The sequence below is a fragment of the Nannospalax galili genome, unplaced genomic scaffold (assembly GCF_000622305.1).
Source record: "Nannospalax galili isolate Female #2095 unplaced genomic scaffold, S.galili_v1.0 scaffold324, whole genome shotgun sequence".
Classification (NCBI taxonomy): domain Eukaryota; kingdom Metazoa; phylum Chordata; class Mammalia; order Rodentia; family Spalacidae; genus Nannospalax; species Nannospalax galili.
The window spans coordinates 5,294,799-5,318,735 of NW_008353027.1; the positions used below are offsets into that span (position 1 = coordinate 5,294,799).

Below are 23,937 nucleotides of genomic sequence, written 5' to 3' on the forward strand. Positions count from 1 at the left end.
CGGGTCACATGGGCTTGGGAGGAGCTCCTGCTCAACCATGTCTGGCTTCACTTGGAAGTATGGAGGAAATGTTTCCTCTGAGTTCACCCTCCTCTTTGTAGACTGGACACTGGTTCAAGTCCATCTTGTGGAGTCTCCATGGCCTTACACTGAACAAGAGGACCGGTTACTTGACATTTTGAGAGATGTTCCATAGTCCCCTGGAACTTAGTCAACCTTGGAAGGCAAGGAGCAAAAACTGTCCTTTAAGACCCTCTGACCACATTAGTACAGGCCTCAAACTATGGCTGTTAAATATCCAATGAGGTTAGTTCTACCAGTCTGGTACTTTTAATTATCATGAGCTATGTAGCTAAGGTTTGGGTAAAAAACCAAATGTTCTCAGATAAACTTTGACTAGATATATATTTTGTTCCTTAAACTAGTTGACTAAAATATGACCATAGACATTTTAAGATTATGTGTATATTATTTTTGTCTCATCCTTTATGTATCTTAACAAACCAAAACAGACCTTCATCACTTGCTTAGGCTTCATTTTTTCTATTTTGGAAAATATCTCCAATCCCATATCCTTTTAACATCTTTTACATTCTCATTTTCTTTTTTTAAAAATAATTATGAGATAATAGCATTAGCAAATAAATTTTCCATCTATTGTGAGACTTCTTTTCCTGGGAATGCTAAGCAATGCTTATTTCCTTTCAAGGTTCTGGTGTCGGGCCAATGTTTGATTAAAGTTTTACTGGGGAACCAATTAATTTATTGAGCTTACTTACTGAGATAACTGAGGGGTTGCTGAGGTGTATGTATGACCTGAGGGTATGCACACTGGAAAGCCTTTACCAGCATGGGTCATGCCTTCTCTTCCTACCTAGCCTTCCCTAGATTGTATACTTTAGCTCTCCTCAAATCCTGGAGGGCATGTGTGATTAGGGTCAAATTACATACAGTTGGCTGGGAAATGTGGTTGGATAATGTGGTGAGGGTCCAATGACCCTGCTTGGCCCTCTAATGAATGAACACAACCATCAACAAGCCCAATTGTGACGATGTTTAGCAATCAGGCTCAGCTGAAGTCACGATGATGGTAGTTATTTCATGCAAAAGGGACTGCTGTATAGCATCATCTTATTAAAAGGTCCTGGAATTTAAAAGGATTTGGTGCTGCTAGGATCCACACATGAGGGAGAACATACATCGTTTGTTTTTCTGAGTCTGTGTTACTTCACTTAGTATACCAGTTTCTAGATCCATCCATTTACTACAAATTTCATTATTTCCTCTATTTTTCAAGCATCAAATTCATACATTTTTAGAAACTGCATATACTGCAGTATGTTTATAAGTAAATGTTTTCAAATGTGGGATTACAGGCTACAGAATAATTGCTGATACTCATATGCATCTCTTGGTCAGCTTGTAACATTACTTCATATTCTTTCAGCAGCAAAATCCACATATGAAAAACACCACTATCAATCATGTCCAAAGATCGATCTCCATAGCAACTGTAACTCAGCTTCATGTAGTATATAAGGCATCAGAGTTAACACCACATGCATGCAGTGTTGGTATTATGTAGTCCAGACTATGGTTGCTGTAGAAACCTAAACTCAAGTCCCTGACGACAGTGGAAAAAAAAAGAAAAACAAGAACAGAGGGTCCTTGAGAACTTACCCATCTAGTCCTTTGCTTTCCAGAGGGGCATCACCATTGTAAATACTCTTAACAGCCTTGACAGCACTAAAGAAAATTTTTTCCTATGGAATGACCTTCAATAATGCCAAGTCTTTGTTTAAGAATCACTTCCTATTTTCTAAAAACCTCCCCCCATCCACTACTAAATTAGATGTTTAGAAGCTCATTCCAACAAAGGACTGCCACCTTCTTCTAGCCTCAGCCAGAGCTAGTCTGACAGAAGCAAGCTGGAGAGGTGCCAGCTTTCAGCTAATGCATAAAAAAGCACATATTTATGAGCTATCACATGATGTTTCAATATATTTATATATTGTATAACGTTCAAAAGAGAGTAAACATATTTATTTCCTCAAATATTTATCATTCCTCATAGCAAAAACATTCAAAATCCTTTCTTCTGGCTATTTAAGAACACATACATTACTATTATCTAGAGTCATTCTACTGTGCAGAGCATTAGAACTTTTTTAATTAAAATTTTTTTATTTGTGTGCATATGGATGGGTTTGTGCACAAACACACACAATGCATACGGGCCACAGAGCATGTGGGAGGACAGAGGACAATTTTGTGGAGTCTCCTTTCTATCCACCTTTACTTAGGTTCTGGGAATTGAACTCAGGTTGCCAGGCTTGTGTGGTAAGCATCCTTGTATCTGTTGAACCATCTTGGCTGCCTCAGAACTTTTTTGCTCCCCTCTAACCACAACTAAGCTTCTATTGGTCAATCTTTCCTCACTTCTCCTTTTCTGTTCCTCTCTCCAGCTTCTAATAACTACCATTCTATTCTCAACTTCTAAAGATTGATTTTTTTTAAGATTCTACAACTGTAAGATCAATTTTTTTTTTTTTTTTTTTTTTTGGTCTTTCTGAGACAAGCTCTCCCTGTAGCCCCAGCTGTCCTGAAACTCACTATGTAGACCAGGCTGGCCTTGAACTCACAGAGATCCACCTGCCTCTGCCTCCTGAGTTCTGGGATTAAAGGCGTGCACCACCACGCCCAGCCCAAGATCAACTTTTTAAGAAGCCACAATTCATGTGGAATTTGTCTTTTATACCTGGCTAATTTCATTTAACATAACGGTCTCCAGTTCCACCCACATTGTCAACAGGAGTCCATGTTTATTGTGGCTGAATAGCATTTGGTTGTGTATACACAGCATATTTTCTTTATCCACTCATCAGATGATGGACACATAGTTGATGACACAGTTCTTGGTCATTGTAAATAGTTCTGCAATAAATAAACATGAGTGCACAGATGTCTTGACAACTGACTTAATTTAAAAAATTTTTTTAGTAGTGGGATTAATAGTACAGACTTTAAACAATTTTTTTGTGTGTGTGTATGAGTTTTTTGCCTGCATGTAACTGCATCTGTGTCACGTAAGGCCCATGGAGGCCCGAAGAGGGAAGAGAATCCCCTCGAACTGGCGTTACAGATGGTTGTTAGCCACCATGTGGGTACTGAGAACTGAACCTGGGTCCTCTGCAAGAGCAGCCAGTGCTCTTAACCACTGAGTTGTCTCTCTAGCCCCTATAGATCTATTTTTAAGTTTCTGGGAAATCGCCACACCATTTTCCACAATAGCTATTAATTTACATTCCCTCAAATACTCTGCAAAAGTGACCTTTTCCCCACATTGTCACTTGCTGTTTTATCTTGTTGATGACAGCCATACTAACTGAAGTGAAGCCATATCTCATTGCGGTTTAATTGTACTTCTCAGGTGATTAGTGATATTTAGTATTCTGTCATATACTTGATGGCTTCTTTGAACTTGTATGTCTTCTTTCTATTCGTCATGTACTTGTATGTCTTTGAGGAATGTTTACTTAGATCTGTTCTATCTACTTAGCTTCGATTTCTGTTGGATTATCTCGGGGGTGGGGGTTACTCTTGAGTTATTATGAGTTTCTCACATACTCTGCTTATTATCTTCCTTGAACATGTTTATTTTGCAAATATTTTTCCCATTCTGTAGAATGTCTCTTCACTCCACTGTTTCTTTTAATGTATTTTTTTTTAAGTTGATGAAATCTAGTTGCCATATTAAGAAGTATAGTCTCAAAAGAATAGAAAAAAATGGCAAAGAGAAAACAATGGTAAGAATGGTAATATCCTTAATATGATCTTGTGAAAAATAAAGTCATGCCAGGTCAGAGGATAAGGAAGAAGGAAAGTAAACAGGAAATTCTTTCCTCTTTAGATTGGTAACTTGTATCAAGATTGAAATCCCCAAAAGCTTATTTGATGGTCTGTTGTTACCAGGGCTTACTGCTCCCTTGAAAGTTCAGGGTTCTCAGGGAAGACACATGGCTTCTTTATGTTCACTCTTTCCAGAGCAGTTGACTCTAAGGTAAACTGCTTAGAGTGTCTAATAATAAAGTCATGTTTTCAGAGTGAATGTTACAGATTATATAACTTTCCCCTGCATTTATAGCATTTTTAAGAATTTTGGTTTTGTTCTCAGGTCCTGAATTAAGAGAATTTACAATTCCTGAAATCATCAAGAAGTTTTCTGGGGCTCATTAAGCTATGCTTCTTTGCTTATTTTGACTCAGAATTAGCAAGATACTAACTCAGTTCTTTCTAACATCCACCTTCGTAGTTAGAGGGAAGACAGAAATAACTTCTACCTATGGCTCACCTGTCTAAATTCCACCTGTATCTCAAACAGCTTAAGATGCTTTTCTTCCATAAAGCCTTTGGCTTAGCTAGCCCATAGTGGTCTGCCCTGAGCACCTGAGACATTTAGTTAAACTCACTTAGCAATTACTAACAATTATGATTCCTTCTATTGGTATAATAGTTTCCACAGGCATACATCTAGTGTCCTTAAGACTATGCTAAGCTCTTTTAGAGAAACCCTTTCTACTTCAACATTCTCTTGCTATTGATTTAATGCACAGCAAGGTCAACAAACTTTTCCCAACTTATATCACAAGTATACCTTTCAATTCCACTCTTTCATTAATACCAGCAGTTAAGAGCACTGGCAGCTCTTGCAGACAACCTGAGTTCGAATCCCAGCACCCACATGGCAGCTAACAACCATCTGTAACTCCAGTTCCAGGGGATCTAATGCCCTCTTCTGACCTTCACGGGCACCGCACAACACAGGTGCACTTACATACATGCAAGCAACACATTCATACACATAAAATAAAAAATAAATAAGTAAATTTTTTAAAAAAGAATAGTTATATTACCTAAATAATGCCAGACGTTGTGTTTAGGGTTTTTGGTTAAGAGGTAGAAACAGGAGGGCAGAAACTAAAATAAGAATCTTCCCTTTAATCCCATCCTTAATGAGCCCATTCTTTTTAATTTTTTATTTTTATTTTATGTGCATGACTGTGTTAACTTCACATAAGTGCACTATATGCATGCAATAGTTGTGAAGGTGCCTATGGAGACCAGAGAAGGGCATCAGATCCTCAGGAACTGGAGCTATTGAAGGTGGTTAGCTGCCATGTGAGTTCTGGGAACCAAACCCTGGTCCTCTATAAGAGCAGTCAGTGCTCTTATCCACTGAGCCATCCCTCCAGCCCTCTAAATGAACCCATTCTTCTATTTCTGCTTGAAGGTTCCAGAATTTAAACTTATGCAACTCATGCAAAATGCCAAAATATAAGGATTTAGATAGGATTGTTACTTTAAAAAATATTTTTTGTTTAGCTTACACCTAAATTAGTTTTTACAAACTCCAATCTCATGAAATAGGAGTTGCTTTCTGCATTTTTAACGAATTTACCAACAGTATGAAACAGTATTTACAGGCAGCTGTTTCTGATAAAGGAATAAATTTTAGAATGACAAATTCTACATATTTTCTTGAGGTTCTGCACCTACTGATTAGACATTGTTCTCAAATTCTACCTAAATCTGCACTGTCTTAAAACTAATATATTTTCATACATGAAATATGGTTCAGTTTTTCTAAAGCATTCAATCACTCACTGGTACACTGCACAGACTAATACAGAACTTTATGTTGCCCTTGCTTATGTCTTCTAAGTACATGTCGAATGCCTAGAATATCACAAAATTAAAAGATGAAACTGCAACTCGTGGCCCTCCATTCCTAACAAGTGTTAAGGCCAGGAAAAGTTTCTCCATCTAATTTTAATCAACCCTGCTAGAATTTAATTGCATTTTTTTCTTACTTTGTTTCCAGGAAGTGTTGATCCCTATCTTCACTCCATGAAGCGTATATGTAGGATGGAACACCATAATCTAATTAAAGTAATAATTAAGGAAGGATCAGGAGAAGGGCAAGAACTTCTGGTTAGGAAACTGTATTTTACCCACTTTAATTCTATCTGTATACTTACTGAAGGCTTTTGGTGTTGAGTATATGCTGAGCAACAGAAATACAAAGAGAAAATCACCTATTTCAAGAAGTTCACAGTCGAACACACTCTTAAATTAATGGTCTAAAATACAGAGACCAGAGCTGGGCATGGTGGCACATGCCTTTAGTCCCAGCACTTGGGAGGCAGAGGCAGGTGGATCTCTGTGAGTTCAAGGCAAGCCTGGTCTACAGAGTGAGTTCCAGGCCACCTGGGGCTATAGGGAGACCCTGTCTCAAAAAAAACCAAAAAACAACAACAACAAAAAAAAAATACAGGGACAAGGTAGACCAGTTTAATCCAGAAAGTGCTCAGCTGTGACAAACACAGTTCAAATGGTAATCTGCAGAACATATTCTAGTGCTAGTGGAAGCAGTCACTTCTTGATACCAGCAGATAGAGACCATGAGGTAGTACAATTCAGTGATGTCATAGCTTCTGATTTTTGAGAAGGCAGAGGGAATGAACAATTTGACCTGTAGAAATCAGGAACTGCTTAAGGAAAGAGCTAACACTTGCGTTGAATCCAGTAGCTAAGCAGAGCTTTCCAAGTATGAATTAGGTTTCTCTCCTGGGACTCCAGCTTCATGTGGAAGGTATGTGGAAGGTGGGGAGAAGCTGAAGCAGCTACAGAGGAAGGAAGCGCTGCAAAAGCTGAACAGTATCCTTCCTATGAAACATGGGAAGCCCCTCAAGAGTTTAATGAGCTCTACAACACAGAAGAGGAAAACTTATCTGTCTGCAGGAAATGTCACCAACCTGACATACAGTACAATTTCAAGATTTTATAGCCACCTCAAGAGGCAGGTAACCTTGTTCTTAATCCATAAAGCTAGACAGCCTACTCCAAATACTGTTTTAGGTCCATAACTATCTAGATATCTAAGTGCCTCATGGCTCTAGTGGCAGGAGGGGCCCCTTAGCAAACAGCAGCTACTTTGCCCACAAAAAGAATATGCCAAAGTCAGAAAGAAAGATTCTGTGAAATGTAGTATCCTCAGATGCTTCCTCTTTTCATTTAGCAAGGGTAAAAAAGTGGCAATACCTTTTTCATTGCTAAAATGACTTAGAATTACCAAATCTCCCACGTATTATCCTCACCAAAGTCCCAGCTTATAACGCATTCATAGTAGTTAATTATATTCACATTTGAAGTCCCTTATATTGAACCACTTCAATCAACTTCAAAAGTCCTAGAATCTAATTGAGAGTTACATTCTAGCCATCACCCTTACTTTCTTCAACTTCTGATCTCATTAGTTAACTCCTTATCTGAAATTCATTAATGAAATAATATTTTGTTTCAGAGAGAACAAGTATTTTTGTCAAAGATATTTCCTATTCTCCAGCTAGGGAGGAGAAAAGAAAACTATGTTGGGGTCTACTGCCTAAGCCTTGCATCCAGTGAGCCTCACAACAAGTATTATCAGTCCACAAAATAGGAAGTGTTGTGCCCACTTTTGCTGGTGAGAAAACTGAAGTTCTGAGTAGTTAGCTCATCTACGTAGGTAGTAAACAGCCTAAGCCAGGTCTGAAGCCAGATCTGTCTGCTTCCCAAACTATGCTCTTTCCAACTTTAACTGCTACTATTTCTAATAATTATTATTGCCATAGTTTAATTTCCACCTAATACTTGTACATTATTGCTTTGTGTTTGCACAATGCAGCATACTCTTCAAATCATTTTAACCTATAATATTTCTGTGGGTTCGTAAAACTATCCTTCAAGGAAACCTAGGCAAAAGTATTAGGGGAAGATGCCTGGCCTAATATCACAAAGAAATTATCAGGTACAAATAATAGCTAATAATAGCAGCTATATTTATTGAATGCATATGCTGAAGACTTTACAATGTTATAATGTGATCCTCATTACAATCCTGTGAGACCAGAATAAATCAATATCATTTCTTGTACAAATGAGGAAACAGACTCAAAGAATTCTGCAGTTTATACAACTAGGAAAGGTAGTGTTAGAATTAAAATTCATGTATTGGTAGGCTCACAAACCCATGTTCTTATCTATAATATTTTATAGGATTGGCCCCTAATTTGCAGTGCTCTTTATAGATATTATGCATTTTCCATAATTAAGTTAATCTAAAATTAGTTAGAATTTCAAACTGAAATTAAAATTAATCTTCATTCTCAAACACATTGCTAAATGAAAGTAGTACAAGATAATATCTGCCAGGAGTTTAAAATAACATTTTCATTGGATAAAATAGACACAGATAGTGTATTAGTTACTTCTCTGTCACTGTGATAACACCATGACAAAGGCAATTTATAGAAGGGAGAGTTTATTGGGCTTATAGTTCCAGAGGAATAAAGGTCCATCATGGTGGGAAAGACATGGCAGAAGGCAGCAGGAGCAGAAAGCTAACAGCTCCCATCCTTAAGCAGGCACAGGAAGCAGAGAGACAAACTCAAAATGGGACAAGGCTATGAACTCTCAAAGTCTATCAGGGGGCTAACCTATCAGGGGGCTTATCCCTGTAGAATACTGACTCTCTCTCAGCACCCACTGATTAGATCAGGCATATTTTAAATAATCTGTAAGGTTAGAATAAAATGTTAGGTAGGGTTCAGTACCACCAACTTTCATATATTCATTACAGAGCTCTATGTACTAATAAAATTGTGTCATGAATACTCTGGCTCTGGTGTCATGTAGTCAACCCTAAAAAGTAGGTGAGAAAATAAATAGTAGTTTAAAGGAATACCCAAAATGTTTTCAATAAAAGTTTGTATATACCATACAGATTATACTTGTTTGGTGAAATGAAACAGCATTTCTTTTCAACACACAACAGCATAAAATAGTCCAGGCTAAGGATCACATGCAACTGCATGCTACTTCAAGGCACCTATAAGAGTTAGGAGCAAAGCAGAACACATCAAGGCCCAAATGAAGATGGTCCTTTTGAGAGCCTCTTCATCAACCAGAACCAGACAAAGAACTGATGACAGAATTACCTGGACTTCTACTGTTGCAAGAAAACAAGAATCAGGAAATGGAGTGATGCCTCTGGGTGCCAATGGTACCACTTATGTGAAAGTCTCTTTGCCCCATTTGCTGGGTTTCAACTTGGGACATTGTTCTACACATTGCTGGAATAAAATATCTGACAAAAGCAATTTAAGGAAGAAATGGTTGATTTTGGCTCACAGTTCAAGGTTACAGTCCAGCATGGTAGAGAAGTCATGTGACAGGAGTTTGCATTGCATTCACAATTACAAAGCAGAGGGTAATGAATGCATATACTCGCTCACTCTCCTGTTTTCATTCAATCCAGGATCCCAGCTCACAGGAATAGTGCTACCCACATTTAGGTGAGTCTTCCCACCTTATTTAATCTAATCAAGATAATCCCTCACAGGCAGTGACAAGAGGCTAACCTGAGGACAGTGTGCCCAGAGGCGTTCCTCTTAGGTGATTCTAGATCCTGTCAAGTGGACAACAAATATTAACTATCATTCTGTAGGCACAAAGCCTGAAAGATCTGGTTCTATCCTAGCTATCCTCTACCTTCTGTCCTCTGTCCTATAGAAGGGGAACCTAAGCACATGGCAGGCTCTACCTTGAGAACTTGAATCATGACCTAACTAATAATGAAGGATGAGAGGCACAAAAGAAGGAAGAGGAAAGAAAGGAAAAAGAAATAGCCTAAAGCTAGAAAGAAATGTAAACAAAGTAGAAGATTCAAAGTGTCACTTTCATTCTACGAACAGATTCCATTTATTTGATGATATTTAACAATTTGACAGAAGCCATCTGTCATAAATTCACTATAGTTACTATTATAAACAGTATCAAGACTGTGTTCATGCAAATTATCAATGTTTGGCAAATTCAAAACACTACAGTATAATATAAAATTCATTAGACCTATCTCCGGGCTAACAATATGGAAATAAAACCAATTCAGTTTGCTTAAAAAAAAAAAAAAAAACTTTGAATCAAATGAAATAACATTCCAAGGAGATTCTGAAAAAATAGTAATGTTTAAAACTATTTTTAAGTATTTGTTAAAATGAAGTTTTGATACACGAAAATAGAAAAAAAAAATGGAAAGGCTGTGAAGAGCCTTGGTGAGTCATAGGAGAAGCAAGCCCAGCTGCACTGCATAAACTGTAGTTTTCCACCTAGAACTTCCAATGAGTATAAAGTCAGAAACAAGTCTCTGAAGGGTTAATACCCAGTACCCATTTTTAAAACCTCCTCTTGGCAGCTATTTTTAGATAAATACTCACGGAACACAAATGAATATTTTGTGTAACTAACAGGCCTCTAAGGTGTTTTTTTTTTTCCTTGTTTTGTTTGACATAGGTCTCAAGTAGCCCCAGTGGTCTTGAACTCCCTTCATAGCTAAGGATAACCTTGAACTTCTTTCTAATCTGCCTGCCTCTACATCCTTAGTGCTGGAATTACAAAGGAGTGCCACCACCATACTTGGTTTTATGTGGTGCTGGGGATGAACCCAGGACTTTACTCATGCTAGGCAAGCATCCTATCAACTAAGCTGCATCCCAAGCCCTTCTAAGATATTTTTTTAAAAGAAAAGATACTGAATCCTGTAGAATAATAAAGGGCAATTACATATCATAGTATTAATGCAAAGCAATTGTTAATATAGTAGTAATGATTAAGGTAAGAAATAAGCCTGAATTATAATTTGTCAAAATCTAAGCACAAAGAAATACTGATAATAGTACTTTAAACCTATAACCAATTAATTTATCCTCATTAATTGGGATCAGAATTAAGAATATAGACTAGTTAGTATTTCTCAACTGTGAAGAACATATGGGCCCCTTTCAAAGCAACAAAACAATAAAAGAGTAAATCCAGTTATTCAGTATTACCTTAAATTTGTATAAAAATGTTATTTAAAGGCTGAGAATACAGCTCAGTGGTAGAGCTCTTATCTGGCATTTATGAGGCCCTAAATTCAATTCCCAGCACTGAAAAAAAAAGTTCATATATACAAAATTTTTAATTTTTTTTTATTTATTTTTATTTTTATGTGTATGAACATTTTGCCTGCATGTGTGTAATAAGTGCACCATGTACATGCAATGCCTGAATAGGCCAGAAGAGGGCATCTGATCCCCTGGAACCGGATTTACTGGCCACCATTGTGAGCTGCCATGTGTACGCTGGAAACTGAATCCAGGGCCTCTGCAAGAGCAGGCAGTGCTCTTAAGCACTGACCCATCTCTTCAGTTCCAAATATGGACAAAAAAGTTTTTTTAAATATCTATAAAGTATATGTTAAAAGTTCTTATACAGGCCTGGCATGGTGGCATATGCCTTTAATCCCAGCACTCGGGAGGCAGAGGCAGGCAGATCTCTGTGATTTTGAGACCAGCCTGGTCTCCATGGTGAATCCAGGACAGCTGGGGCTACAGGGAGACCCTGTCTCAAAAAGACCCCCCCCCAAAAAAAAGTTCTTCTACAACTGAAATAAATAGAAGTACAAGCTAGAAACAAAACTTAACTCATTGGAACTAGAAGAGCATTCCTTCTCTCCTGAAAAAAGGAGATTGGTGGAGCTGGAGAGATGGTTCAGCAGTTAAGAGCACTGGTTGTTCCTACAGAAGACCTAGGTTTGAATCCCAGCACCCACATGGCAGCTTAAAACCATCTGTAATTCCAGTTCTAGGGGATTCAACACCCTCTTCCTACCTTCTCAGGTACTGTACAACACAGGTGCACTTACACACATGCAGGCATAAAATTTATACACATAAAATAAAAATAATTAATTAAAAAAAGATTGGTAAGGGGCACGTGCCAATCAATAATAATCACTTCAGTGGATTTTATTTCTACTTCTAATGGTTCAGGAGGGAGGTTCACACTGAAGAGACTCTGAACTCAGAAGCAATGGAAGAAGTGGCCAAAAAGCAAAGTGGTCAAGGTAATGTTAATGGGCGACAAGACAGACATGAAATAAGGTGTCTCGGGCTTTGTTGTGACAGACAGAAACCCTTGACTTAGGATTCAAATCAATAGGAAGCCCACCATGATTTGTTTTAACTTAAATAACCAAAATAACCTCAGGTTGTATCAATTATCTGAGATACCAGAATTCTCACCCAAATCCAAGACCCCTGAATGCAGTTCCTTGAATGAAGGGGAGACTATCTTTTAGAATATGTTTTTTCCCAAATAGATCTCTGGCTATTTAACCAAGGAATCATAACCTCTCCCCCTCCCCCAAATCTTCCTAGTGACTATTAAATACTCACTCTTAAAAGTTAAAAGCTTTGCAAGGTATGGTGGCACACGCCTTTAATCCCAGCACTCGGGAGGCAGAGGCAGGCAGATCTCTGTGAGTTCGAGGCCAGCCTGGTGTCTACATAGAGAGTTCCAGGCCAGCTGGGGCTACAGGGAGACCCTGTCTCAAAAATACCAAAAAAAAAAAAAAAAAAAAGTTACTAGCTTTAATCCCAGCACCCAGGAGGCAGAGGCAGGCAGATTTCTGTGAGTTCAAGGCCAGCCTGGTCTCCATGGTGAATCCAAGCCAGCTGTGGCTACAGGAAGACAGTCTCAAAAAGACAAAAAAAAAAAAAAAAAAAAATTAATGGCACCAAGGACAGCAAGATGAATGGATAGCGATAAAGGTGCTTGCCACCAAGTCTAATGACCTGAGTTCAATCCCTGAGAACCACATGGTAGAAAGAGAAAATGGACTCCCACAAGTAGTCTTCTGACCTCTTCTGACTTCCACACAAACAACATGGCAAGTGCATACACACCCATACCCACACCCACAACCCTGACACCCCAGGCTCATGAATAAGTAGTAAAACATGAGAGAAGGTAATCTAGGTGAATATGACCAAGATACACTGTATACATGTATGAAACTGTCAAAGAATAAAAATAGCCTATTTTTTAAAACTAATAGCACGGATCTATCAGTTGGACTGGAAAGAAATCCCAGCACTCAGGAGGCAGAGGCAGGCGGATCTCTGTGAGTTCAAGGCCAGTCTGGTCTACATAGTGAGTCCTAGGCCAGCTGGGGCTACAGGGAGAACCTGTCTCAAAAAAAATTTTTTTAATTAAAAAAAAAAGCACAAAGTGAAAGCTGATCAAATGCTCCTACAAATTTTCATTACATTTCTCAGAGGAAATGTTTAAAGAAATGAGACAGATTGTGAGATTCTAGATGGAGCACGTCTCGCCTAAAGAGCTAAAGTAACTATTTCCTTTTAAGAAACAGCTCTGGGCTTGCTACTGGACTCCAGTGAAAGCTGACTAGAACATTAAGTGACCATGCATCATTGGTTATTATTGGATGCGTTTAATTCTAAATTTCAGCAAATCTAAATAGATTCACAAGGTACAATTCAGTTGTAAATCAGATCGCTGGCATAACCCATCAGTGTTCTAGTATGTGCCATCTCATTCTCAATCTGTTCCTATGGCTTCATGAGTTCCTTATGAACACTTACATAAGAACTAGCATCAAGTGTGATTGCTATAAAATTCCATTTAGGGGTGATCCTGAGAGTTAGGTGAGGGGAGCAATCTTCCCTGTGGGGAAGACTGTACATATCCTTATTCGCTATGATTATTAATAAATGGCCTGGGTTTAGGATCTACATGGCAATTTCTGACATGTCTAATAAACTGGCTGAATGATCAGAATTAAGATAGATCGTGTCTGGATGGTTTTGAGAAGGGCGATTTGGGTAACTCTCTCAAATGGAACAGCACCTAAAAATATCTGTGTTCCATGTGACCACAATACTACCACTACTAGAAAAGGCTCTAAACAAGCAGATGCACAAGGTAGCTGTTACTGACAGAGTGGCTATTCTCAATGCCCTGTCAATCAGCCTTTCACTATGTGGCAGGACAGGGACTTCTTTCCACCAGGGTTAACACTGTGGCATCACTGCTAAATATCCCTAAAATGTAACATTCTCCAGATGAGCCACTTACCTCAGAAAGAATGGATTCTGATGACTCTCCATCATACATAGTTTAGCTATTTGTCCCCCTTAGAAAGCATTTATTCTGTACTTACATTTGATTTCCCTGTCTACTACCAAGCAGTGGACTTATTTGTGTGGCCAACTGAGACTCCATTCAACAGTGCCTCAGATGAATGAAATCATGGTGACCAAGAGCTTCTGTGCTGTTTTGTTGTTGTTTGAGACAGGGTTTCCCTGTAACCCTAGCTGGCCTGGAACCAGGCTGGCCTAGATCTCAGAGACCCGGCTACCTCTGCCTCCTGAGGTCTGGGCCTAGGGGTTTTCTGTGTTCTTAAACATGCATTCTCTCCATCTCATAGAAGTAAGCTCACATTATGGTGAAATAGCCTATGACCACATGGGCGAGGCTCCCCTGAGGAATCACTGAGTTGGAAAGCTGGGCTCCTACAGGAGAATGCAATTTATGAGCTGAACCAGCACTGGACATGGCACTTCTCATGTCTACAGCTAATGATTTCTCAAAAATTTGTCACTTCTCTCTAAGACTAGCAAAAGTTCAAGGAAAGAATGCTTCCACCAAGAGATACAATAATGGTGCCCTGAACTAGAAGTCAAGATTGCTGTTTGGTTCACTGTGCCAGAAAAAAAGCAAGGGAGAAATAAATAGAAAAATCAGCTACCAAGAAGGTATATGGATAGTGGTTACAACAGAATCCAGAATGAGCACAAACAGCAATTTGTCCTCCTTTGAGGAAATACTTATTCTATGTTTGGATGTGACTTTCCTGTCACATTGCTTTATACATTACTATATAAAAACTAGGCCTGAGCCAGATATGGCTAAACCTTTCAGGATGAAGGTATGAATCAACCCATCAAGCAAAAAATCCTAGCTAGCTGAGGTTATAGCCATCTGCAGCAATAATCCAAGCTCCTTACTTGTTGTGTATAATGTCTGTGATACAAAATTCAAAATAACAATTCAAGCAGTAAAATGTGGTTTTCTTTTTCATGTAAAAGAATCCTGGAGATAAGTCATAGAAGACTGTGTGTAAATTGTAAAGACATGTTTCCTACCCTCCAGTTCATAAGATGTGGCATTCAAAATGATTTCTAGAGTCCCAGTCACCATATCAACATTCAAAGCAGTAGGATGAAGGGTATGGGAGAAAGGATCTTTCCCTCTCCCTTTAAGAGTATTTCTACTGTTTTAATTTTTCCTTGATTTTTATCTTGCCGAAAGTTAATTGCATGGCCACACCTAGCAGTAAGGGAGGCCAGAAATGTAGTCCCTTAGCTAGAAGCATTGCCACTCTGAATAAATTCAGGTAGAAAGAAAAGGTGAAGTTAAGGAAGGCTATTAGTCATTTCTGTTGTATTAATACTTTTCGGTGTTTCCTCTGCTCTACTATTTCCTCTGCCTATATGGGCATAATGTTAGTAGATCAATCTATCATTCGGCCCACAGTCTGAATAATTAACAAATTGAGTCACAATATAATTAGAAAATCAGTTATCACTGACAGGTTCTATACTTGATAGTAAAAGTTTTCTCTTTGCAGAGGTGATATAAAGGACTAATTACATAAATTTAGGTAGGGTTTTTTTTTTAATAAATAATTTATTGAGAATTTCATATATGCATATAAGGTGTTTTGATCAAATCCATGCCCACTCCCTCCCCTAACTCCTCCCATATCACCCCATCACTTTTTTTCCAATAACCATGTACTCTTTCTTCTCCTTTGATTTTTTTTTTTTTTAAATGGGGCTTTTGGCTACTCTACTCTCCTTCTGAAGAGGTAACTGTAAAATCTTTTAAGGATTAGATAAAAGCACCCAAATATTTTCGACATTTTTGGCCTTTGGAATGGAGTAGGTTGCCAAAAGGCCCAAGGACATTGTGAGTTTTAGCCAAGAAACCAGCTACTTTTCTTTGGGGTCTTTTTACCCTAACTGCCTAGCCAATTCCTACCTCCTATTCTTATCACATCATCCTCTGAAGGGGTTACCCAAATTGCCAATAGGGGGCAGGGGCATCTTTAAATTATCTTTGCAATAAGAAAGTGTAAGTACAGTAAATTCAGACAAGAGATACTGTACCCAGAATCTGTTCCTCTTTGTCTTATAACATTTCATTTTTCCCTTAGGAATTTTTTTTTTTTAATATAGCAATTTACCCCTCAAGTGACCAAGCGGTAGCCCAGACGCATGCAATACACTGTTTGCCTGTAGGAAATTGATTCCGATTAGGTTTAAGATGCAAGAAAGGCCAAATATACTGTCTCTCATGGTGCTCTGAAGCTAGAGAATCCATTCAAGGATGAAAGACAGCCAGAACTAAAACCTCCTGACAGAGTGCTGTCCAGTAGAGGTTATAAATTCTTGTTTTTCACTTCCTTAGAGCTTCCCTTGTTGCCATTCTTTCTAAGGCTGAATTACGTCCTCCGTGCTCAAGTAATCCAAAGTCAATTTCTTTCCTTGCAACTAAGCTAGGCTGACATAATTTCTACTACTGTCCTGAGAGATTGGAAAACCCTATGGCTTTCGATCTCACCTGCTGAGTACTTCCAACTCTAGCTCTGGTGTCTACTTCCCTTAGCAACACCTGATCTAAAATTGCATTTTAGACATTTCCACATGCCACAAACACTAAGTTCAAAAGCTACAAATTTCTCCCTACATTCTAAAGATAATGCCCCCTACAAATATCCCTGATAGCTTAAGATAATGCAGTTACTTAACTACAACCTGATCTCTCTCTCACCATTACCAAGGTCTCTCGGCCCTACTTCATGAAAGTACTTTAAACCCATTCTTTTCCTCTTCATCTCCACCACTGCTGCCTAAGTTCATTCCCTACTGTCATCCCTGAATCCCCAAGAATATTTCAATTTCAATATTCAGCAGACCTCATTAGAACTTCTAGATTCATTATCCCTGTCCTCTGAACCACTCTATTGCTTTTTTTCCTTAGGATTTATTTTTATTTTTAATGGCGCATATGTGTCTGTATGGGATTTGTGTACATAAGTGCTGGTGCCCTCAGACATCAGGAGAAGGTGTAGAATTCCCTGGAGTTATAGGCAGTTACAGACTCCTGGTAAGGGTTCTGGGAATTGAACTTGGGTCCTCTGCAAAAGTAGCACATGCTCTTAACAACTGAGCCATCTCTCTAACCCCACCTCTTTATTTCTTGTGTCATTTATATTTAGATGTTTTAATCCTACACATATGCAACCGTTTACTGCACTGATTGTTTCATATTTCTATTTCTTTTACTTCACTGGACATCTTAGTGAGGAGGAGGCCGATGTGACTTAGTGTCTAGTGGTATTTGTATCCTCTAGAAATAAGCACAGTGCTGTCATTAGAGAACACACTTAACTAGCTGCTAAAGAAAAAAACTATAAACTATAGTAGTCTTCTGTCAGGTCTTCTTGCCCCTAGCTTTTCTTTTCTGCAATTCACAATCTTCACAACTACCAAAGTTAGCTTTTAAAAAGGTTTATCTGGTCACATCTCTCTACTGCTTAACTTTTATAATCTCTATTGACAGTGGGATAAGATTAGATCTTCTTGGTTTAATATAAAAATCTCAAAATTCGGCCGGGCATGGTGGTGCCTATCTTTAATCCCAGTACTCGGGAGGCAGAAGCAGGAGGATCTCTGTGAGTTTGAGGCTAGCCTAGTCTACATAGTGAGTTCCAGACCATCTGGGGCTACAGGGAGACCCTGTCTCAAAAAAAAAAAAAAAAAAAAAATCTCAAAATTCAGTTCCAACTTTTCTTTAACCTTTTGTTTTTGTTTGTTTATTTTTGTCTTTTTGAGATAGGGGCTCCCTATAGCCCCAGCTGGCCTGGAACCCACTATGTAGACCAGGCTAGCTTCAAACTCACAGAGATCTGCTTGCCTCTGCCTCCTGAGTGCTAGGATGAAAGGTATGCACCACCACGCTATCTTTTAAATCAACTTTATTTAGTTCATAGAAGCTTCATTAACAGTAGTCAAAAACTAGAGACAGTCTCGGTACTCATGTAAGTTCGATAGGTAAACAAAGTGCTCTATATCTGTGCAATAGGATAGCTATTAGCAATAAACATGAAATATGGTTACTTAACATTCTGCCCAGTTTTCTAGTTTTACAGTAGAGGGGGCAAGTCTAAAGACTAGCATCAGTTACTCTATCATGGCAGAAACAGATATATCCAAACTATTTTTTTGCCTCATCCCATCCCATATTCATCCTATACCACTACAAATTTTCTTAGACTTTGCCAAGCAATTACTGTCTTTCTTTTCCTGCTTCAGTCATTACTTTCTCATACAATATGACTCAATTTACATGTCACCACATCTTTTAAAATCTCCAATCTCATCAGAAAGAGATCTTGTCTATCTCCTTGTCTATGATATAGGTATTGCTCTTACCCTTATTTTATATATGAGGAAGCCAAGGTACAAGGAGATGAAATAAACTGCCTGAGATCACATAGCTTGGTAGTGGTAGAGGCAGACTACACACCCACTATGATTCCTGAGCTCTTGCTCACTACAGTTTCCCTCATGAATTCCTGGATGGCAACAACAGTGTCTTATTTTTGTTAGCACACCCCATGCCCAGATACCTCAAATATTTGTGGAATGAATTAAAATTCATAATTTTTCCTAGTAATCCTAGTAAAAGTTCTTTATAAGTAAAGTAGGTTTTTAATCAGTAATTATATAATTGAATCTAGAAAGGGTCTTTCATAAATATGGAAGGCTAAAATTAAATTTCTAATAATAAATTTAAAGAAATCTGAAAATTTTTACCATGTAGAAAAAACTAAAAGGTTCTCTAGATAGCCAAGTAACTAAAATGAATGGACTTAGAACAAGCAGTCTCTACTATGGAATCAATGTCCCCTAAGAAGAGATTAATGTTACAGCTATCTCCTATACTAAATTAATCCCATCTGTCTGATCTGAAATAGTTTTAAAGGCAAAAGCAAAAAGAAAAAGTATCTAAACAAAATTTTAATCATAAAAGCCAGATCTATCTAATCAATGAAAATAAAGCTATATTATTCAAAGAAATTAGTTATGTTTAAACAATAAAATTTTTTTCCAATTCTATAGTAGAAAAAGTATCCATCATCATCATCTTTTAAACAATTAAATGCTCTCCATATGATCTTAAAAGAATTTAAGCTATTGATAGCAGGTAGTACATCAAGTAAACTTAGAAAAGATAAAATTGTTAAAATTTGAATATTCATACAGAAATTTAAATGATTAAAATATGTTATGCACAGGTAGATAAATGTATTGAATCAGAGGCAGTAATGAAACCACAAGGCAAAAGTTGTGCTGGTAGGAGGAGGTTGGTTGACTCATTGTGGCTATCTTTAACTTCTTTCACACTAACAACTTACATCACATACCTGGGCATTCCTACAGACCTCTGTCTAGCTTGGATAGGGCCACAATCCCTTCCAAAGCCCCTGAACTAAAATATCTTCCAGAATTCAAACAGTTTCTGATTTTAGGAAGGTGCTTTTAACCCAACATCCCAACAAGAATTGGGCCAGCACCCTATAATCAAACATGTTAATATTTCTGCAACAAAATGAATGTTCGCATTCAGTGGAACAAATAAATACTCTAAATAGTCTCATATCCATTAAGATATGAGACTCCATCAGATTTTATGAGTCTGAAAAAAAAATGTTTTCTGAGTTTTTAAGACCTAATTTGTGGAAAAAGAACTACATTCATTTTTTATTACATTCAGTCTTTCACAGTTCTCTTGAGAACTAAAAAGGGCTTTTTTACATGCCAAACTCAGGTACAAGACTAAGTTCTAGTCTAGAATTGGCAATGGCACTGAAAATTCATCTAGTTAAATTCCTTACTTCATTGTTTAGTAAATCAAGCACCCAGAAAGATAAAATGACTTGCCTAGAGTCATAGTGCATGGCACTATAGTACTGAAACTGGAGCACAGGGGTCCACAGACTCCCAAGCCTCCTCTTTTCTCCCCTTCTCTCTCCCTTTCCCTCCTGGTTTCTCTCCCCGGCTCCCGCCGCCCCTGACTACTTGATTTGAAGTGATGTATCTGTAACTTTTTTTCAAAATAATGAAATAATTATAGAGAGAAAGTTTCAAAACTAGGACAGAGTCCTACACACTCTGTACTCAGCCTCACTCAACAGTGACAGAATTTTTTGTTATAGCATAATACCCCCAATTGACCTTATTCTAGTTTCCAGTATTCTTTTCGATCCTGTTTTAAAGCGTATGCAGTTCTTCACAACTTTCTCTGTTTCTAGATTCATGTGTCCACCATCACAAAATCCCAAACTGTTCCATCACCACAACAGACTGTTTCATTTTTTTTCCACTTCTCTCTACTACCCATATTGTCATCTGACGCTAGGAATCACATATCTATTACTATCTCTATAGTTTGGGCATTTTGAAAATGACATAAATGTCATATATAATACTATCTTGTATGTTTTTCTGTTGCTGTGATACAATACCTTGACCCTAAGCAACTTACAGAAGAGTTAATTTTGGTGTGAGCTACCTGGAAGTGGGGTAAGGTTCTAAGTTCTCAAAGCCTGCCCCCAGTGGCCTACTTCCTACAACAAAGACTCCACCTTCTAATGGTTCCATAACCTCCCCAAAGAGTGGTACCAACCGGGGATCAAGTATTCAAAGACCTGAGGCTATAGGGGACATTTCTCATTCAAGCCACCACATTCTACTCCCTAAACCCCATAGCTTCATGGCCATTTTGCTAATGCAAAAATGCATTTAGCTCAACTTCTAAAGCCCTCAAAGTCAACACTTACAAAAGTCCAACGTCTGAGATTCAAGGTAATCTCTTAATCGTGATCTCCTGTAAAAGGAAAGACAAATTATATACTTCCAACATACAATGAGTGGCACAGAATATATATTCCCATCTTTAAAGAACAGAATGGGGGCACACTGAGGAAATAATGGACCAAAACCCAGCAGGGTAAACACCAAATCCTATAGGTCCATATCCTGTGCTGGGACTTTAGTTTAGATGGCTCAGCTCCTCCAGCTTTGTTGCCTGCAACATACATCTCTCTCTTGGGCTGGTTCCATTCCTTGTATGTAGCTCTCTTTGGCAGATGTCTCACAGACCTGGCATCTCCAACATCTTGGAGTCTCCACTGCAACCTAAGCTTCACTTTTACAGCTTCATGCAATGGCCTTTTATGGCCTTTGCTCAGAGACTTCCCTGCCACACACTGGCTGGCCTCAGTGGCTCTCTGAAACCACAGAGCACAGGCCCCTCATTCTTAAATCATTCAAGCCTACCAGGTGGCAAGTTTAGTTGCTAGCTTGGAATGACCATATTAGCAGCAGTTTTTGTATGCTGAAGCAGTTGCTTTCTTAGAGCAACCAACCAATCTCTCAGCTTTCTTCTTTCACAATTTGGAAACTTAGCTGGGTGGGGTCTTGCCCTGAGAGTACCCTTCCCACTGTTCCAGGGCAGAGCAGGAGGCCTCTCTTTAATGGTGCTAATCTCCTAAACAATTACAGCCTCTCTGTCAGCACCAATTTTTGCTGTAATATTAAACTTCCTAGTACTCTTTTTCACTCCAAACCATACATTTTGTATTTCTTCTTGCCCAACTTGCTCTTTTTCAATATAGACCTGCATAAGGGTTACCTTTAGTAACTATGTCACAGACTCAATGTTGTACTGTCTTGAAATTTCCTTTGCCAAAGAAATCAGTACATTACTTTTTAATTCAGCCTTATGTAAATTCTCAGGACCTGGACAGAAAATAACCAGATTCTTTGCCAAAATATCACAGAAATGCCTTCTAGTCGAGTTGCCAACAGACACCTTGTTCCCCTCAGTAGCGTTACATATATTTGCATTGTTGGACTATCTTTTAGCTTCTATAGTTTCTCTGAATTTGACAATTCTAGATGCCGATATAAGTAGAATCATACAGTGTTTGTCTTTTTAGGAATTCCTTATTTCATTTAGCATATGTTCTCAAGATTTATCTATGTTGTAATATGTGCCAGATTTTTCTTTAAGGCTGAATAATATTCCATTGTATGTATGTGCCACATTTCATTAATACATTCACCTATTGGTGAACAAGGGAATTGTTCTACCTTCTGACTATTGTAAATGATGCACAAAGACATATAAATATCTTTTTGAAACTCTGCCTTCAAATCTTTTGGAAATATAATGAGAAATTAGAATTGCTGGATCACATGGTAACTCAACCTTTAATTTGGGGGCAAATAAGATTAACTTTTTCCACTTAGCATAATTTCTTTCAGTGTCATCCAAATTGTTGTGTGCAGCAATATTAATATTCTTTTTCCTTTTTCTTTGTTTATTTGTTTTTTGGTCTTTCTGAGACAGGGTCTCCCTATAGCCCCAGTTGGCCTGGAACTTACTATATAGTACAGGCTGGCTTTGAACTCAGAGAAATTCACCTGCCTTTGCTGGGATTAAAGGTGTGTACCACCATGCCTGGCTATATTCTTTTTCTTAGCAAGTAGTATTTGTGTTTCGGAGGTACATACATGGTCACGTGGGTATGTGCACATGTGGAGGTCAGAGGTCAACAGTGTCTTCCTCCATCTCTCTCCACTTTATTTTCTTGAGACAAGGACTTTCATTGAACCTAGAGCTCACTCATTTGTCTAGGCTGACTGCCCAATGAGCTTGAAGAATCTGCCTGTCTTCCACCCCCCTCAACCCCCTAGTTACATCCCATCCCCAATTTAGCACCCAGTTTTATAAGAAACTGCTATTTTCCAGATTGGTTATACAAATTTACAGTCCTATAAGCAAAGTATGAGAACTCTACTTTTTCTGTTTCTTCACTAGGACTTCATATTGTATCTGCTTTTTATTTCATTCATTCTTATAAGGAGTGATAGTATCTAAGAGTGATTTAAATGTGCATTTTTCTAATGGCTAAGGGTGTTGGACATCTTTTCACAAGCCCACCTGCCATTGTTACAAGATTTTCTTTTTTGTCCATTTTCCAACTGCTTTTTCATGACTGAGTTTACAGAGATTTCTTTATACATTCTAGACCCAAATACCAAATCCTTCGTATATGTGATTTAGAGAAATTTTCATCTAGTCTGCAACCAATCTTTTCATCTTTTTCTTGAGTTCTTTCATACAGTACAGCTTTTAATTCTGATGGAATCCAACTGTTGATTTTTTTTCTTTCATGAAGTTTTTGGTGCCATGTCTAAGAACTGTTCACCTAATTTGACATTCTGAAAATGTTAATTTGTATCTTCTTTTATAGTTTTAGGCTTCCTATTTAAATCTATCTTACATTGATTTTACAATAGTCAATTTACACTGAACTTTTCTTAGAAGAAAAAAATTATTGACCACATGGGAAGGGGGCAGCAGGCTGGGCAGTAACTAGAGTATAGCCTGTTGCCTATACTGGCTTTTTAAAAATAAGGTGTGAGACTTATTTTTTGCCTATGGTCTCCAATTCTTTCAGTACCATTTGTTGAAAAGATATCCTCCCTCCATTGAATTTCTTTTACATTTTAAAATCAACTGCTTATTTATATTTTTTCGTTTGCTGTTTCTGTTCCATTTACCAGCCTATGCCTCTGCTAATACCACACTGTTTTAATTAATTCAGTTATAGATAAGACTTAAGGGGCTGGAGAAATGGCTCAGCAGTTAAGAACACTGACTGTTTTTGCAGAAGACCCAGTTCAAATCTCAGCACCCACATGGCAGCTAACAACTGTCCATAACTCCAGTCCCAGGGGATCCAACAGCCCCTTCTGACCTCCGCGGGCATTGCACGACATGGGTGCACTTACCTACATGCAGGCAATACATGCATACACATAAAATAAAAATAATAAATAAAATATTAAGGAAAAA

The 23,937-nt window shown here is 38.1% G+C and overlaps 1 protein-coding gene across 7 annotated transcripts in view; it reads right to left on the reverse strand.

The window, feature by feature from the left end:
* The window catches only part of Pdss2 (decaprenyl diphosphate synthase subunit 2), a 305,129-nt gene that overhangs the window by 273,268 nt on the left and 7,924 nt on the right, over window positions 1-23,937 (reverse strand). Inside the window, exon 2 of one of the 7 annotated variants that reach the window (XM_008850309.3) lies at window positions 20,852-20,898. The exons of the other annotated variants lie outside the window; for them this stretch is intronic. The gene's annotated coding sequence lies outside the window, so the exon portion shown is untranslated. The remainder of the gene's footprint in view (window positions 1-20,851; window positions 20,899-23,937) is intronic. 7 annotated transcript variants of the gene reach the window in all.